The following is a 20,285-nucleotide window of genomic DNA, read 5'->3' as shown; positions in this document are numbered from 1 at the left end:
TAATATTACACTAATTGATTCAAACTTGTTGTAATATGGTGTTGGATAGAAGTAGAGAGGTTAGATTAGGTTAAGCTAAAAGATAAGATAGGCCTCAACATGGGATGAAAAATTTAATAGACAACGTTGAGTTGAAATAAAGGTTCATTGGGTTTGAATTAGCGAGGGCTTGAAGCTTTTCATTTTCTACTGCTTTTATGGACCTGAGTTAGGTGGTGGCCTTGTATATGTTCCCTTAGCTTTTGGGATCAATAATTCGATCGGTTAACAACCTTAGCTTGACATGCTTTTTATTTTAAGAATAGGTCAACCAATCATTACGTTGTCGTAGGTGGTCATGTTTATGTTTGCAGACAACTTTCCCTCTTCAGTGCACCACTTAAAGATCTACAATCATGTGTGGTCATGCGTGTTACGCCTTGATGTTGTACTAAGTTACGCATGCTCTTTGAGCACTTTGCGTATATGCAACTTGTGTATTCTTGCCACATGTCACTAGGAGGATGGCCGCTTTTAGGGTTTTATTCGTGCGTACATCTTTAGGTTCTATAACATTCCTAGCGTAACACGCATCTGCCGCAGAAATGTATTTTAGATTCTCATGATCTCTCTTCTGCACTCTGTGAATACCTTTTTAGCTTCCGTATAAATGTATCAAAATGTGACAATATCCTACTTATTGGATTTGTTGTGACAGGTTGGGTATAAACAATATCAATTAAAAAGACTCATTTGTCCCTCATTCTTCTCTTTAAAGAAGGGGATAAAAATTAAAAAAAAAAAAATCATTGTGCAAATGAGTCCTTTTACCTCATTTGATGATTAGATGTCCAATTTGGCAAACATATATAACCAATATCTTTTCTACAAAATCATGAATTTATAGGTTTTTTTTTCTTACTTTTTTTTTTCTTTTTCCTAAAAGGCTTCCAAGAAAAAAGGTGACCATTAAAACAATTAGAGTTTGTTTGGACACACCCTCAAAATAAGCTTCTAGTATCATTTTGAGCCAAATTTCAATTCACATTATATATATTTTTATATTTTTTATTTTATTTACTACTTAAAAAAATATATACTAAAAAATGACTCAACAAAAACCAATTATAAAGTAAACTAAAAATATATTCGGGAAAACCCCTTTGGCATAAGCATGTCTAAATGGTCCTAGCTCTTAATTTGGCATATAATAACCGTAAATAGACCCTTCACCCCTCACCCACTTCTTGTAAAAGCTTCTCGTATAAGCAATAGAGAGGCCTATTTAGGCATTTTTACTTCTTCCATAGTATTAGATGTATGGTTAAGAAAAACCAATGTTTTTTTTTTTTTTTTGAAAAAAAAAGCAACAAATTTAGTAGATTTTCATGACAAAGGCCGTACAAGATAAGGACCCACGTAAAACAGTTATCCCGGCATGAGACGGCCATTTTCCGTTGGATAGTGACCGTTCAAGTCATAACGTCGTTAAGGTGGGCCCCACAATAGATGCAATGATAAGTCCACATCAAGCCAACGACAAGAAGCCGTACACAATCATTTTCGACAAGAGCTTCCACTTGTAAGGTCGCTATAATTGCTAGTAAGTACTCATTGAATGATTGTAAGAGGATTTTGTCTCATCATTTCTTAGCCTAACCCAACACATTTCCTCCACTAATTACTACTCATTGAATATGATTAGATTGAGGGTGGCACGTGTGTGAGATCCCGGCATTAGATTGAGGGTGGCACGTGTGTGAGATCCCGGCCGTTCTTTTAGACAGGGCCATGGGGAACATGCTGTGGCTTCAAAGTCATGCCAGTACTCCACACATCAAGTGGACCATTTATCTAAGGGAGAAATGGACGGTTGTAGGAATTCGATCATGTGTTGGATTTAACATGCACACGTTGCATGGCTAATGAGTGGACTGGCTGTGGGTCCCATCTGATGAAAGGTGAGGATTTCACACGTACGTGAGAAAATCCTACTTCTCTTGGCGATCAAGGCCCATCTCTCTGTATCGACCGGCTGAGATCTTTCTTTCTTTTTTTAGCAAGAAATTTTAGTCCGGTGAATGATCACATGCGTTGGAGCCGTGTGAGGTCCACCATGATGTGTGAGTATCATCCAAACGGTCCATTAAATGTACTCTTTTAGACACCCCACCTGGCCACTGATCAATGACCGTCCACACATGGGATGGATGGTCAATAAAGCCAAAGGAGAATAGGGGATTGGCTGATAATACTAGATCTTAGCCCTACCTTCTTAATCAGGCTGATTCAATTCTCAGGTGGGCCACCCAATAAAATTACGCCTAAAACCTCCAAATTCACCTACTATATATATATATATATGACCTATTGAGTTTTGGAATAATGTGATTTTTGGGTTATTCTTTTACATTGATAGGTCACATCATATGAACAAATTATAGATAGCATTATAAACACCAGGTGGGTCCTACAATGAACTAATGGTGGGTCCCATGCCCATTTTTTCCTATGGTGCTGCCTACCTAACTGTTGGATCATCATGATTTTTCGGTTCCACAATAAACACGAGGCAGCTCACTGGATGGATGGGATGGATCTTTTGAGAGTTCGGTACACGTCGCTATTGATTAGCAAAAGATGTTGATGTTTAGGCCATTGGGATACCACCAAATAAGTTATCTTTTCTACTTACGGTAGTAAATAAAACTAACTTGTTTGAAATAAGTGAATTTGATTGATGATCAATTGTAAATGACTTTTTTTTAAAAAATAAAAATTAAAAATTAAAGTTAATTAATCAATTCAACTTAATAAAGAGAAATCAAGATAAGCTACTTAAAACAATATATATATATATATATATATATAGAGAGAGAGAGAGAGAGAGAGAGAGAGAGAGAGAGAGAGAGAGAGAGAGAGAGCCATGCTCACGTGCGCACCTTTGCACATGTGTCATGGGCGTCTAATACGAACGGTCCATGGATGTGGAATCCCATGAAATCCAAAGGGACAAATTTTCACCTTGATCTAAATTTCTGGTGGGCCATAGCAAAGAGAAATACAAATCAAGGGAGGGAACTGTTTTCATTTTTCATAGCCCACCAAAGTTTTCGATCAAAGTAAAAAATTGGGCCCCTATAAGTTTCATGAAGTGCTGCTTTACATGGACCATTCAGAATTTGGAGTCATAACATGTATAATAAGTTCTCAAAAAAGTTCACACGAGTTCCGTGCGAAATGGTGCGCAGCTGAGCATTCGGATATATATATATATATATATATTCCTCAAACACGATATGTCTCACTAATTATTTATTTTTTTGAAAGTTATTTATACTCTGGCAACATATGATCGTTGTGTGATGCACATGCACTAAAATATCGTAATCGATGGTCCCAATCCCAATGTCGGATTGGTTGAACAATCCTAACCTCTTACTCATCGACACTTATTACTAAAACAAGACCGTCAGACATTATTCATTTCAATCATCCAATAATCCAATAGTTATGTAAGAAAATAAGTATATATATATTTGGCTTAGGGATACATCCAAATTGAGCTAGACACACCTGATCCGACCATGTCAATTAAATAACTTGTGTGCCAAGTATACAATTTCTCAATACATGTGTATCAGCCATTACCCTCTACTAGATTATTAGATTTTTACTCTTAGGGTGTGTTTGGACAGGCAGATTGGAAGGGATTGGATTGTATTGGAAGGGATTGGAAGGTAAAATCTCGGGATTGGCCGGGCGTGCCAAACAGACTCGTTGAACTTTTGCTTGGATATAGCAATCCCATGGGATTGCCAGCAATCCACTGACATCACCATCATTACATTGAAATCCATCCAATCCCTCCTAATCCCATTCTATTTTGCTTGGGATGTATTTGGTTGGGAAGATTGGAAGGGATTGGCCAGGCCTAATCCCGGGATTGGCCAGGCGTGCCAAACCGACTCGGTGGTAAAATCCAGGGATATACCAATCCCATGGGATTGCCAACAATCCACTGACACAGCCATCATTACCTTGAAAGTGCTGCCATCCACCCTAATACAATCCAATTCCTTCCAATTTGCCTATCCAAACACGCCATTAAGTCATGTTTGGTTTCATGCGTTATAGGAGAAGATGATAAAAAATATAATAATTAAATAATGATTATTTGCATGAGCATTATTAAAACATCGTTTCTATTATATAGACAATAAGAATGTACATGCATTATGAGGTATTCTCTAATGCTAATGATGGCCATAACAACCACTACTATTATTGTTATAGTTCGGATATAAGAAAAGTCATGACGGTTGCAACGGGTCATTTTTTTCTATAATGGCCAGGCTGTTATAATTCCATAATGGGTAACGATTGCCATCATTATCATTATGTAACGGCTGTTATAACATACAATGATACATCATCATCACATGTAGGAGATAATGGTATCAACACATGTGAACATGTGTCATTATGAGGTATACAATTAGGACTTTCATTTTCTTAACATGGTTGTCATATTCACAACTCTCTGTCCTTACATCAAGAAATTGTGTGATGTAAGACGTGCCACATATGAACTCTTAATTAGCATGACTAGGCTAAAAGAAACCCAAATGAAAGTAGAAGTATTTTGTCAGAACTGGACCTAGTCTTATGTAAGGTATGATGTAATTAGGTCTTAGGTGTGTCCGGTTTAAAGAGATTTATTCCGAATATGGTGAAAATTTCGTTTGAAATGTTGACCGTAAAACAATCATAACATTTGATTCAGGATCATCACTAAATGCATAAGCCATCAATCTTTAAATAATTGACGATGCTTTTGGGGCCAACTAGACTGTTATGCCAACCAAATTTATTTATTTTGCTAAAAAACGCATGCATTTGGTCCAAAAATATGGTTTTAGGATTTTTTTTTTTATGTAGAAATTTTCATTTTTATTCTATTTCTTTATTTTTATAGTTTGAAGATTTTCATCATTTTTTAGAAATTTGTTGTAAAAATAATGGGAATGCTCAATAAGGTTTATTTGGACATTTTTATCTTTGATAAATTAAGCATGAGAAAGAAATTTCTACAATTTTGGATAATTTCAAGTTATGCTTTGAGTTCTTCCATATAAGTGATGTAATCAAGCAATTTTATTATTAGTAAATAACAAATATTTAAATTTTTTCTCTTCTTGTGGATTCAAGAACTTCCTTATAAATTTAAGGTTTTGACCACTTGAGAAAGACGGGAATCTTCTTCATTATGTTTATACATTTTTCCTTACGTCATTGTCTTATACGCAAACGTCTCATATCCTCCTCTTCAAATAATATACATTTATCTCTACATAATAAAAAATAAATTAATAAGAAATACAAAATTACTCTCTTACCTTTTTCATATGTCAAATATCAATTTGCTACCCCACACAACCAACACTTCATGTTATTAAATGATCTATTCGACACGGCCATCTTCCTTTTACCAGTGCAAGTTTGGTTGCACCAAATTTCAAATTTCAAATTTCATAGTTAATCAATCTAACTTTTTACAAAATTTCATAAAATTTAGTCTAACCAATCACACCTTGGGATGAGAATACGTAAGTGGTGATGCACACGGAAACGAAAGGATATTGACCGGTGATTACCATAACCCATTATTACATACAACAAGTTAGTTGAGAGGTAAATGTGGAGATAAAGATCATATTATTGGGTGAGACATGTCTTACATTGTGATAGGTACATGGGCAGTAGTTATCATAATAACTAATTATTATACCCAACATGTTAGTTGAGGTGACAGTATATATAAAGATAAGTACCAAATACTGGTAGCCCCATGTGCATTTTGGAATATATGTTAACATTTTGTGTGTGTGTGTGTGTAATTTGTAAATGTCTCTCTTAAAGTGTTTTGGCATATGCTTGAAAATATAAGTAATCTCATTACTTTTAGTTAATGATAGTTATGTATGAGAAATGCTCCGGTGCTCCTCGTTTCATGGTTTCACTTGGACAATCCAATCGATATATCTGAGCTGTCCATTTAAGTTCAAAAATCACATTGATCGGATGATCCAATTCATCTTAAGTTGTCCTTATTTTTTGTAGCAGTTCTTTCTCCAAGCCATGGATGGTGTGGTTGAGATCGCTTAACAAAAATGATTATTTAAGTTCATAAGCAATCCATGATGATCCCTAACAAATAGATACTATTGCTAACACCTATTTTTATGTAAATGATCTTGGCCATCATATGTAACGTCATTGATAAATAGATACTTGACCGTTAGATCTAATCAACAGTTAAACTATCTAAATATCCCAATGCAACTAGGAGCATCACAACTTATAAAACATTTTTCATTATGTAATAGAGATATCGATCTCTAATATATAATCAATTCATGCTAGAAATAATTGGGTACTGGAGATTAAGATCTCTAATATATAATTATTATTAACTAAAATTAAATTAAATTATTTTTAAGCATTTGCCAAAGATGGCCTTAGATTTAGGAAATCACTATATATATAAACCCTTGAATTGTAAGTTAGTGCCCAAACACTTCTAGCATAGGTCTCAATCCTATCTAATTGGGTAATCAAAATAATAATAATAATAATAATAATAACTTAGGAAAATTGTAACTCCAAAGTTATTTTGATAGTTACTCAAGTCACGTTTGTACAGCTGAAGACAACTACTTCATTAATGAATTGGACACAATCAAAAACATATTGACGTGTTTTGGTGGAATGCATGGTACAAGGAACATAATTACACCCATGTGTGTTCATTAATTAATTCCTCAGTAAGAAGAATGTTCATCCAACAAATGTATTGCATACATTGCATGAGCTGGATGCCACATCCAAGCCATCATAAAGGTGGGCCATCTCATGAAGTATGCACTGACACAAATTTGGCTGATCCACTCGTCAGCCACAGGCGAGCAACATTGCGAAACGTTGACAATTTAATGAAGAAAACTGCATGATGGGCCAATTAATAAGCGGACCAACTTGATTCTTTTGCTTGATGATCTTCGAGGTGGGTCCCAACTATTTCACTCTTCGACACGATACGCACATGCCGCATTGGCACATGTTGATGCAGGGATGGACATGATGAGGTCGAGCACTGTCTTCCTCAGGGGATAATTACTTCGAATCCACGGAGCTTATTTGGACTCCTCACAAAGATTTCTCGAATCTACGAGGAGAGATAGAAAATAGAAATAAATTTTAATAAAATTTGAAATAAATTGATTGATAATTAAAATGAGTTTACACTCCTTTAAATAGTGATATGAACCATAGGAAAAAGTTTGAGAACCTACTCAAACTCTCTAAAAACGTGACTTATTATAAATAAGTAAACATAATATTTATAGACCATCATGATTCCCACTAGCCATCATGGTTTTCGGACAAAAATGGTAGGTGTCCCATTGGGCTTAACCATGTTATTCTCCTAATTTTTCTAAGCATTTTTCATGTTGGACACAACTCTTAAAACTCAATGGATTAAAAGTTATAATCAAACTAAAACTTATTATTATTATTATTATTATTATTATTATTATTTGTTAGCTTGATAGTATACCAACCGTGAGTTCAAACTTCACCGTTAGCCACTCCCAACTAAAACTTATTATAATTAGTAAAAATGGAAATAAAATGGACTTTCGACCGTAGATCTAATGAAATCTCGCAAATTCAGCGGCAACCCATCATAGCAGGGTTGGGTGTATAGTACATTGAATAACTCATTCCAGTCTACGAGATACACCTATTTTAAAATTCCGATGGTCTAGATCACTTCTGCCTCTGATCGGGCCTTCTCTAGTCCCTCCTGGACATGAAAGTTTCCACGACCCGCTCTACATCATTTTGCCAAATTATCTTTGAAGTGGATCCCAACTATTGCACTCTTCAACGCGGTACACACATGCCACATTAGCACATGTGCATGCATTAATTGGATGTGAAGTTCAAATACCATCGATTGTATGCAAAAATTCTTCAAAAAATGAAGTGGGCCATTGTGGATTGGGACATTACCATCATAACGATTGGGACGTTGATCATGTTTTCATCGATGGAACCACTGAGCTGTTGTTTGTGTCCATGATCTCATTGCATTGTACTGACCTACTCACTTAGTGAGCCAGTAGTAATATGTCCGGTCCACTACGTGGCGACACGTGTGCATGGGTCACAATCATGTGGTCACAATGCATGTATACATCATCAACCCATGTGGAGATTGTACCATCTCAACTATGCAGAGTTGTGATTGCAAGCAAACCGTAACATCCTTCACCTGTGATAGGACGATTCATTTATGAATCCTTTCAGTAAAATCTGGATATTGCTCTAGTAAAGAATTCTAAAATATTATGTGAGTTTTTCCTAGTTTCTTAAATGGTGGTGTAAAGATATTATCAGGACATACAATCACAACCATCCAATTAGTGGCCATCAAAACAAGTATTTTAAAGTAAACGGTCAGCAGTCAAGATTCAATGGTTGATATTTGAAAACAAAACCCAAAAAAAAAAAAAAAATACACCTTGTAAAATCTGGTTGAGTCGACTCGGGTGAGTCAGAACGAGTGATTTCTATTTTTCAAACTATGGTTTAAACATTAATGTCTTATTATGATGCGTCACCTGATTTCTGTGTCATGTGTTCTTCAAGGTGGGGCCCACCTTTTTTATGGATTGGATACTGTACTTACTCAGTTGGATAGACGATAAGAGCTTTATATTCCACACGGTTGTCCAAGGCAGCTCATGTACGTGCCACCATATCTGCCAGCATGGCACTTACTCTACCAGATCCAAACCATTTATCAGGAGGGTCCCACTATATAGATTCCCTCATATAATATTTGAGTTGGCCCAATTATCATCTGGGCCACTGCCTGTGAAAAAAATTACACGGCTGGAAAAAACTTGTAAGACGTTTCCTAAACCGTTCATCTGTTTCAAACACAGTATCCTATATGATAAGTTGATGAACCTGTTTTTAAAGGTAAGAGCATCTTAAACGTTGGGCCCACCTGATGAAAGGCTTGGATGTCGACCTGTATGCCAAGCTGGCACAGTAATGGCGTGTAGATGCTACAACTTGTACACGCGTGTAGGCGTAGTAAATCTTCAGACAATAATACGCACTTGCTGTGGACCACAGCCATCACCTTCTATTTAGTATTTATATACAATAAATATTTTTCAAACGTGAAGATCTCAAGTCCAATCAGTTGGACCACAAGTTAAGGTCCATCCAGCAGATAACTTCCAATCTATTAAGTGCATGTGACATCCAACCCTTCGGATAGGTTGGCCCACCATGAGGATCACCTAGTTAAAAAATCAGACATAACTACTTCTAAGGTGGGCCACAAAATACAAATAATTTTTAGCCATTGATAAATAGTAAAATACAAGTGTGGTTCACTCAATGAGCGGATATGGCTGATAATTGGTAAAATAAAGAATCACACCCTTGCAATTAGTGGACCGTTATCAGATTAAAAAAATAAATGATATGAGATGGTTAAGAATTTTAAGGGCCTGTTTGGTTGCCACTTAAAAATGAGCTTGGTTGCACCAAATGATTTCCTAGGGTCTGTTTGGGTGGCACTTAAAAATGAGTTTGGTTGCACCAAATGACCTCCAAGGGCCTGTTTGGGTGCCACTTAAAATGAGTTTAGTTGCAACAAATGACCTCTAAGGGCCTGTTTGGCTGCCACTTAAAATGAGTTTAGTTGCACCAAATGACCCCCAAGGGCCTGTTTGGCTGCCACTTAAAATGAGTTTAGTTGCACCAAATGACCTCCAAGGGCCTGTTTGGGTGCCACTTAAAATGAGTTTAGTTGCACCAAGTGACCCCCCAAGGACCTGTTTGGGTGCCACTCAAAATGTATTTTATTGTTAGATCTCTTATTTTACAACACTTATATATATTTAACTATTTTAGGGTGCGTTTGGTTGCAAGAAATATCATGATTAATTAGTGCAAATTTTCATTATATTTCATGAAATTTAGTGCAACCAAATACACCCTTAAATATCTTCATAAATACAATAAAACAATTTATAATTATCAAATATCGAGTCGAGTTGAGTCGAGCCGTCGAGTTGACCCAATCCAAGCTAATATCGAGCCGAGTCGAGTTTTGGGTTTTTAATCTATGACTCAAAGAGGCCCTAAGATAATTTTTGGGCGCCCATGATGAGAAAAAGCTCTTTCCTGATGGAGCCCATGATTTGGTCGGTCCAGATTGATGCAAGAGAATGTTGATGTGGGTTTATGGCCAGATCTAGGAAAATGGTACAAAACCACATAGTAGTCTACCCCAAGTTAGCAAAATGGAGAGATTCATCACCATCTATGGTAATTTCCAAATGTAAATGCTATTAAATGGCTGAAACACTGTTTTACCCCGTTTGGGTGAGAATTGATAACTTGTATGGAATTCCAGCCAACCCATCTGTTGCATAGGACATCTGACCCGTTCAGAAGGCGATCCTCTCATCAGGTGCGTAAAATCTGTATGTTGACCATCAACCATCCAGTAATTTCAATATGTGCCCCACTTGATTGTGCCAGATGATCTTCATGGTGGGGTCCACCGATTGAATGGTTTGGATGTCATACCCAACCTACAAGTTGGCAAAAATAATGGGGTTGCATGCTAATTTAACATGCAGCTGGATGTAGGTGATGATTTCTTAATGGGAACCAGTGTCTTTCCTATCATTGAGAGAGCACTGTAAGTTATGATACTCCTAGTTGAATTGGAACACTTAACACAATCCCATCGCTTGATCTAGACCGTTCATTAGTTCTAACACACATTTTATGGGCTCTCATTCAAATATCTCACTAACCCCAAAATCGTACCTATCTCATCATAAGCTTTTAACTTTGATGGTGCATGTATAAAAATAGGTCCAATAAGCACACATCATAGATTGCAGCCATTTTTTTCAGGCAATCCTAAACATTCCATCCATGGCTAAAGGAAAGAAAAAAAAAGTATGGCTAAAAATAAGAACAAATCGAGGATGGAATGGACCATCCAATCAGTATGATTTTGCATAGTAGCCCATAAAAATTTGATCTTGATTTAATAGACAGTTCATATAGATTGATTGGACTGTCCAAGTAATAGTGCTCTCTGCATTAAATAAGAAAAAAAGATAGAAGATAAAAGAAAAAATGGTCATTTTCATATTTCGTCCAAAGAAGGGAAGACTATGACATGTTTGTCCACTTTCTTTTACTGAGAAAGCAAGAAAAATCTAATGGAAGGTGAAGACAGCAGCCATAGACTTGAATGCTCTTACACACCCACTTGTCATCTTTGTGGCATTTAATGGGGTGGGCCCCACCATTGGCTCCCTACCATACACCCAATGGCAGCTTTTCTTTTTTCCTTATGTCTCTTTAGAAGTTGAGAGTGACACGTGAAGCTACTGGCATTAGGCATCATTTTCACAAAGAAAAGTGGTGAGGGTTTATTGCCCATCTAGGCAAAGTTACACTCAAGCTCCTTGTTAGGTGGTATCCACATACATGTCCCCTTATCCCCCACCAAAGTGCTTTTTTTTTTCTTTTCTTTTTTTAACTTTTATCATCGTTAAAAATAAAAATAAAAATAAAAGCTTGGAAAAGATTGTGTGCGCATGGTGTGTATGGAGAATCCGCGTGCGCACTCGCTTCGTGTTACACATTCATGTCTCCCTATAGGGTTAAGGCCGACGGGATAAAATTTAGGAAACGATTCATTGTGCGGAGTGTGCACAAAGAGTCCATGTGCACAATTGTTTATAGCCTTTCGGGCGGTTTTTAATAAACAATTCTTTGAAATTGCTTATGTAAAACTTATTTTCAGTAAACATATTTGACAAGCATATATTCACTTTAAAAGAAGACGGAGGTGATATAAGAGAGCCAAAATGTTGAAAAATATGTTATAGTATATAGCCTTGAGAATACACACCAAAGTAATGTAATCTCATCATGTCCATGCCATGTAGTATAGGGTAATAAGGACATGAGACACTTTTTTTTTTTTTTTTTTTAATGCACACGCGCACACACCCCACACACTAACACAGGTGGAATTTCACCACCTATGGGTACTCGAACCCTTGACCGGGAGTTGAAACTCCTGAGAGTCTACCACCCGGGCAAGACTTAGGACCCATAAGAGTATTATGAGACACATAATACTAGCATACTTGCATAACAACTAAATTATAATTAATCCGTCGCTTATAGATAATTTGTCACATACCGTGTATAGCTTAATTGTCATATCGTGAATGATTACGTATTCATCATCTATACTTGTCATATCGTGAATGATTAAGTATTCATTATCTATACGATTATCACGTAAGATTTATCTGATAAACTAATTATCCATCCATATTGTAATATATAGGCTTCTATGATCTCATTAAGGAGCTGACCACACTGGTCTCTATGAGATCTCATCCTAATCATCTCATAAATTGATGAAGGTACATCACATATATACATACACTTTAATATGGATCACTCTTATTATGTAATTCTCACATATTAATATACACTATATGAGAAGCATATCAAGCGTTTAATTCACAAATGTTGGCTAAACCTTATTATGAAAGCCAATTTGAATGTTTGTATGCATTAATTGTTATGAAACAATTATATCCACACACTCACATATACAAACTCAAGCAATTTTATTTATTTTTTATTTTTTATTTTTTTTACACACGCACCCCCACATCCACACTAGATGGGCACTCGATTTTTGATCTCAGTGTTGAAACAAGGGTTCGTCTATCATTGAACCATAGAGCTGGACCTAACAAACTTGATTCAATAAATAAATATGTATGTGTGTCAATAATAGTTTAATAGACCACACAAAGTCTAATAATATACATAGAAAGAAATAATGATAAAATTTGAAAAAAAGATCCATGCACTTTATGAAAATAAGCTTATATCTTGAAAAGGTTATGGTGCATGTTGCACAAAGAATCCATTCACACGTATTTCCTATCATCATATGAAGTAGCGAGGGAATCCCAAGGCACATTGAAATTGAAAATTACCACGAAAATAGAATGTAAAAGGTGCAATGATTATAAATTCTTTTACATTTTTTTTGAAATCGATTGTATTTACCAACGATTGCCATGTTTGGCTTATCAATGATAAAATGATAACAATAATACTTTTTTATTATTTTAATGTCAAAATATCAAATCCATCAATTGGTATGCATGGTTGGACTCATCCATGCATTGATATGCCTCTTTGGAATCTAGATTTTTATAACACTACAATTGAAAAATACAATAATTACAGGTTCCTTTATCCATCTCTTGAAAATATCTGCATATGACCAACAAATGTAATGTTTGGTTTTGTAGTGGTAAAATCACAATAATGGCATCTTTTTATTACATTACTATGGTAAGGCACATGTTATAGTACATTTCAAGCACCATGCATGCATCATATGCACGAAGTTCTCAATATTCTCATATGCCACATATGCCAAATAATTTGAATAAAGCTTAGCAAACACTATTAGAACAATTCATTAATCCAAAACAACACGACCTAATTAAGTTAATCAATCTTGCCATCCAATCCGAGGGACCACATGAATGGTTTAGAATTGTAATGCAAATACAACAAGAAACGGTCCATATATTCAAAGGTGGGGACCATCGCATGTAGCTTAATTCTTAAGTTGTCCCGTAATTTTTGGCATGCTTGTCCCATAATGGCCCACCATGAAAATGTTAAAGTTGTTATTTTATTTCTCGAATGTGGTGAAATTATTTATCAGTCCGGTACATGACGCGTGTAAACGCGGCACATTTCAACTGATCCATGTCGTAATCCATAAAATTCCTATAATAAAGTTAATGGACATTCATATTCTTGCCCCACCCCATGTGCGGCCACAATGTAGGTGGTCCAACTTAGGTGACTGTCAACAATGATACTATTGAAGAGTATGCTATAATTCCTATCTTATCTTGCTTCTCTAGCCAATCAGACATATCAACCATCTATATATCTAGGATTCATGTCCATGGTGGGACATTGAATTGCCTTGAAATGAACAAAAAAAATAAACTTTCTGGGTAATGATCACCTTCCATTTGGTGTACATTAGATTAACATACAACCCATCTCATGTGCCAATATTTCCTGTGTGCGGGACATCCAAGCAGTCCAAAAGGTGGGGCCCATTATCATATGAAGGTTTAGAGAAGGTCTGTGGTTGATCTGAATCAATGCGCTTTTGCAGTCCTCCTGATGGGTAAGCTTGATTTTAGCACCAGCTGATCTTCATGGTGGGGCCCACCTTTGGGCGGCTCGGATTTCCTAAACCCACTGCATTGTAGGAGCCTGAGTGGTGCAATGCTTCTGGTTGAAGTGAGATTCTTTGACAGTCTGATCCATTGATCTGGACCGTAAATCAAACTTCCCAACAATCGGATGATTCTATCTAATCAATAACCTAAAATGGACGGATAATATTATTTTATTGATAAGTAGGCCCAATCAACAATCTGAACCATCCATATGTTGAGCCCCATCATGGACTGCTTATGCACCGACATGGTCCTAACCATCCAATCCATGGACTGGAAAATGGATGGCTATAAGGAAGAATTCCGACTTTTGGATGGGCAGGATCATCCGTTAAGTGTACGGTGAATATCAGAGCTGAACCTAACAGAGGGTCCAAGATCAATAAGATTAAAATGTGTAACTGCCTCGATGCAAGTAGGAGCACTGTAACTTGGAGTGCCCTATGAACACTGGATCATTTCTCTTTCTTTTTAATAAATAGAAGTTTTTCTATATATCCCGTTCAGTTATAATTGTTGAATTTTAAAATATTTAAATTAACAAGCTTATGTTTTGCACAGTTAGTCATTCTAATGCTTACGTTTAATGACATCACTATGAAAATCTATAATTTCAAAAATGATAAAATTGTCCCTTAAGTAATAATAACTAACTCTTTTACTAAGAGTGCAAATCCACTTCATCCATCTGTTTTTAAAGATTACAATAGGACATGATTCTAAAATGCAGGTAGATCCAAAACTCAAGTGGGCTGCACCAACAAAACAGTGGGAACAACAATGTCTGCCGTTGAAACTTTCCTAGAGCTGACCATGATGTTTATATGCCATCTAAATCGTTTGTATAACTATTACCACTCAAATAAAGTATAGGAACAAAATATTGTTCTGATATAAATATCAAGTGGAACACATCACAGGAAATAATAGGAATTGAACTCTTAATGTTGAAAACTTCTTGGGGTTATAGAAGGCTATGATCAAGTTGACATTTCTATTTTACCTTAATATGGGTCTGTGTGATCTTATAAACATGTTATAGATGGTATATAAACCTAACAGTTAGCCCTACGAAGGTTTCAATGGAAGTTTGTCTAATACCCTTTTTTTTTTTGTGGCATGGTCAAACTGGGCATTGGATTTTTCTCATTTTTGGACTCATGCTCTAGAATTATCTTAAAAATTGATGGACGTTGTGGATCTAATACACAAATCATGGTGAGGTTTAGACAAGCTCCACATAATAAAAGTTGGCTTGTGTAGTACCTAATTTCTTATGGAGTGAGAAAATTGATGTGTTTTGTGAGCTCTAGTCATCCGTAGTAATGTGCACCAATGAGATTTCCTTCAAAAGGCTTGGTGGGATGCTATGTGGGCCCCATTTTGATGTTTGTGAGAAATCCACCCGATACATCCATTTTGCAAGCTCATTTTAGGACATGCGATAAAAAATGAGGAAGATCGAAAACTCAAGTGGGCCACACAAGAGGAAATAGTGATCATTGAACATACACCATTAAAAACTTCCTAGGGCCCACAAAGATGTTTATTTGTCATTTGACTTACTCATGAGGTCACGAGGACCTGAATGAAGGGAAGACAGATCCAAAACTTTTACTAGCCCCAAGGAGTTTATACTGGTGAGCATTCAATCACCACTATCTTGTGTGGTGAGGTCCAAATGCGATTTGGATCTGACTCATTTTTGAGCTGATGGCTTAAAATGAGTTGGCAAAATAGATGAACGGTCTCGATTACATAAGTAGATAAATGTGGGGCCCATCAAATCTTCTCACCCACTCACTTATAACAAGGTATGCCTATAAATACCAAAGGAAGTGAGGTCAAATATGTCTTTTGACCCTCAGCAGCTATTTTACCATATTTGTAACGCATAAGCTTGTTAATTTAAATATTTTAAAAGTAACTGCTTATAGGTCAATGCCCCTAAAGACAGGCGGTTATCTGGAAAAGCCTCTTTTCAAAGGTGAAGTCCCTGTCACAAAAAATAAAACTAAATCCAACTCCCTCTTACAATAAAAAATTACTTTAACCCCCCTGCCTTGCTAAAATTAGCATTCCTATTTTATCATGATGCAAAGGGAATGCTGCTAGCTTCTACGTGCAAGATGATTAGGTGGGGCCCTCATGAACATAGCCCCAACCCCAAATCAAGATGGTCCACTTATTATAAGTTGCGTTACATGTGCATGAAAACTATAGACTATTGGGAGAAAAGGACCAGTGATCTACATACATTTTCAGTCCACTAGATGACAGGTCTAGCTTGGCTTTTGGTGGGCCAGGGCATGTTTGTAGTCGTTCCCTCTGGATTGAAATGCATGTGCCAGATCCACCTCAATACATGTTAAAGGTGGGTCCTACCATCCGAAACACACCAACAAATTGAAATAAATGCGTGGTCCAGGCTGTAAAATAAACGGTGGGACCTACCTTATTTACATGCCATGCCAAAATAATCCTGGCCTAGTCATCAAGTGGGCCACACTTCCGTCAGACAAAGACTACTTGTCATTTTCTTCTAATAGCGAATGGCCCCGCTTTCTCAAGAAACTATGGGCAACCAAACATTGTTTTCTTTGTTCATTTTTTAATAAGATTTTTATAAAAATTTACAATCTATTTTCAAATTTGTTGTTTGGCAGAATAATAAAATTTCCTAAAAGTACATAATTTCTAATTTATTACTGTAATATATGTCAAATTAGAATGTGTGGCACATGTGAAATGCTTGAAAATGATCAATGAGTATGCAGAATAGGTGAGGTGCTTTGAACATTTGTAACCCTAGAAAAGATGAATGGTCGTATATATGGGACACGTGTTTTAACACATGTAGCACATTAGCACATGTATCACATTAGCATATTGGCACATGTGGTACATTAGCATATGTGGGATGCTCTGCACATGGGTGTAAGAGAAGTAGATGGAATCTAATCCCTGCATCCAAACATGGAGAATGAAAGATACAATGAGCATACCTGCATTAGCCATGATTTTTGGTGGAGAATGAGAGAAGAAGACAATAATGCCAGAATCTTTCTCCTCTCTCCCTCACTTAGCAATGGGATTGATGATTTTCAAGTCTAGGAGAAGAGTCGGGGACTGAGCTATGATTTATATAGAATTAGATCGGTTTTGAAAAGATCCTATCCATCGATGGATGGCCACCAATTCCATCCCCCCACAGTCTCTCTCCCATAGGAGAGGAAGAATTAAACGCTTGCATTCCAACTACTAATTAGGTAGGGTACTCCGGCATGGTACATATAGAGTGTCCACGCATTGTGGGCCCCACCTAATACACATGTTGTAGATCCAAATCGTCGACCCCCTTGATCAAGTGTCCAATGCATTGTGTGGTCCACTATTTCCAATAGTTGCCACATGTGATATAGTGGCACATGTGGTGCATAGCAAAGGATAGACAATGTCTCCTTTGGTACATTGGCACATGTGATGCGATTGAAGATGGATGGTGGCACATTTGGATTTAACCATTACTTCCATTATGGGGAACTGACCTTTTGATAGTGGTCGTTTTCAAAAGAGGGACTTGGAAAAGATATTTCTCAAAAATTTTATGAAAAAAGGCTTCACAAATAACAAAAAGTCAGCTTTATGGAAATGACATTTCCTTTCCTTTTCCCTTTCCATGTATCCAAAGAGACCCTAATCACCATTTCTCTCATACCTGCCATGGAATTGTTTATGGGTGTGTGCCTCCCATAGATAAATTCAAAAGAGATGAAAAGAAAAAATGCAATATCACTCTAGCATATATCAAGCATTCTTTTTCTGCCTCTATGGCAACAAGTGTGACATATTATGTTCTTTTAATGAATTACATTCAAGCACCTCACATGACACAGGGAAGGACGTGATGAGGCCGATAACCATCTTTCACAAGGAATAACTACTCCAAATCTAAAAAGCTCTTTGGACTCCTTGCATAATTTCCTCGAATCCATGAGGGATAAAATAGAAATAATTTTTAATGAATTTACAAAATGATTGATGAATAAAAATGAAATTACAATCCTTTAAATAATGAGCTCAAATCTAAGACAAAGTTTTAGACTCAAACTCCAACTCCAACTCTCTAAAAACGTGACTAACTATAAATAGTAAACTCACCATTAATAGACGGTCATCATTCCTACTAGTCTTCATAGTTTTAGGCCAAAAATAGTAAGTGCACAATTTAGCCTAATCATGCTGCTCTCCTAACTTTTCTAGGCTCTTTTCATGTTGTGCACGACGCCTACAACTCAAAGGATCAAAAGTTATACACCAGCTAAAACTTATGATTCCTAATAGGGCAATACAGTTTAGTAAATCAGTTACCTAAAGTAGCTTATCCTACTCCAAAATCATATATAATATGTCCAAAAACTCATTTCGATTTGCGACATATACGACTCTTTTAAGATTATGACGGTCCTGATCATTTCCACATCCAATCAAGCTTCTCTGATCCATCTTTACCATGAAAGTGTCTACCACCCACTTAATTTACATCATCACATGTGCCTACACATTGCAGGCATTTGTTGCTGTGACAAACATGGGCAATTAGGGATGCATATTTGCCAATGTGGCCAAAGATATATACATGATCCTGTACTTCATTGCACAGTTCGTACAGTGCATATTCTGTAGCAGAAGTTGATGTGGTCCATTCATCGTGTGGGTAAAACATGCAGCTTGAATGTAAAAATGTTGCTTATCATTTTTTAGCTATTCATATCTAAATGCGTGTGGTCCAACTAATAAATAGACTCCTCAGATTTTTGAGTTGTCCATTTTCAATCATGGCCCACCATATGAACAACTCATACCTGCTCAGCAGACGGTATTTTGTACTCTTGAAAATGAGAATTTAAGCTCTTTCACATGCCCCACCACTTCATGTCATGATGCTGGACAAACAGGATACAGTACAAGTAATCTTACATAGCGTGTGCATGACGCCATGTGCAGATCCGTGCAACCGAACAGCCCCTTAGAGAATCAATCCATTAATCTAGAGTGTCCGTTGGATAAAGCATACATTCATGGGCTACCATGCAACCATCACATTGATTTGGCAATCTTAACCATCTAATCAACTTTTAATATGGAAGGTCAAGATCATTTAAACAAAAATAGGAAAGGTCAAGATCAATCTTAACCATCTAATCAACTGCCTTTAATGGACGTGCAGAAACACATAGGCTGAAATTGAGGTCCATTTGATGAGTGATTGATCTGATTTTGGGAGGTATTCTACACCATAGTTCAAAAACCCAAAAACCCAAATCCACAAAGAGTTCAGCCGGGTCGGGTTGACTCAGCTCAACTCAAGTCCAGGCGGAATGCCACCATATCAATTGAGACCGTTCATTTAATAGCAAGTACCATAGGAGTAACCCATGGTTTAAACATCAGGCCCATGAAATGATCCTAACCCTTTAAACGGGGCCGATTGTTACAATCACGAGCATATGTTGTATGGCTAGAATCATTAAGATGAAGTGTTACTTTGGAATTAGAGTTGTACACGAGTCGAGCCAACTTGCGCTTGCCCAACTCAGCTCAGGTCAGCTCAGCCAGCAGCTAACCCCATCTCGAACTCGGCTCATCTTGGTCTTCAAGCTTGACCGGCCAACGCGGCTTGGTTCGATCAATAGCTCGGGCCAGTTCGAACCGAATTTGAGCATGTAAGACATTTTCTTAAATACATATAATGCATCTTCAATCTCTCACATAATACAAAACACGAGCAACTCCTCCCAGGTATTTTATCAAACACTCATCAAGTAGGATAAAAAACAAGATATGAGAGGGCAGTTCTATAATATGAAGTCTTTTGTT

The sequence above is a fragment of the Magnolia sinica genome, chromosome 11 (genome assembly GCF_029962835.1).
Source record: "Magnolia sinica isolate HGM2019 chromosome 11, MsV1, whole genome shotgun sequence".
NCBI lineage: Eukaryota > Viridiplantae > Streptophyta > Magnoliopsida > Magnoliales > Magnoliaceae > Magnolia > Magnolia sinica.
Note: the sequence above shows the minus strand (reverse complement) of the source record.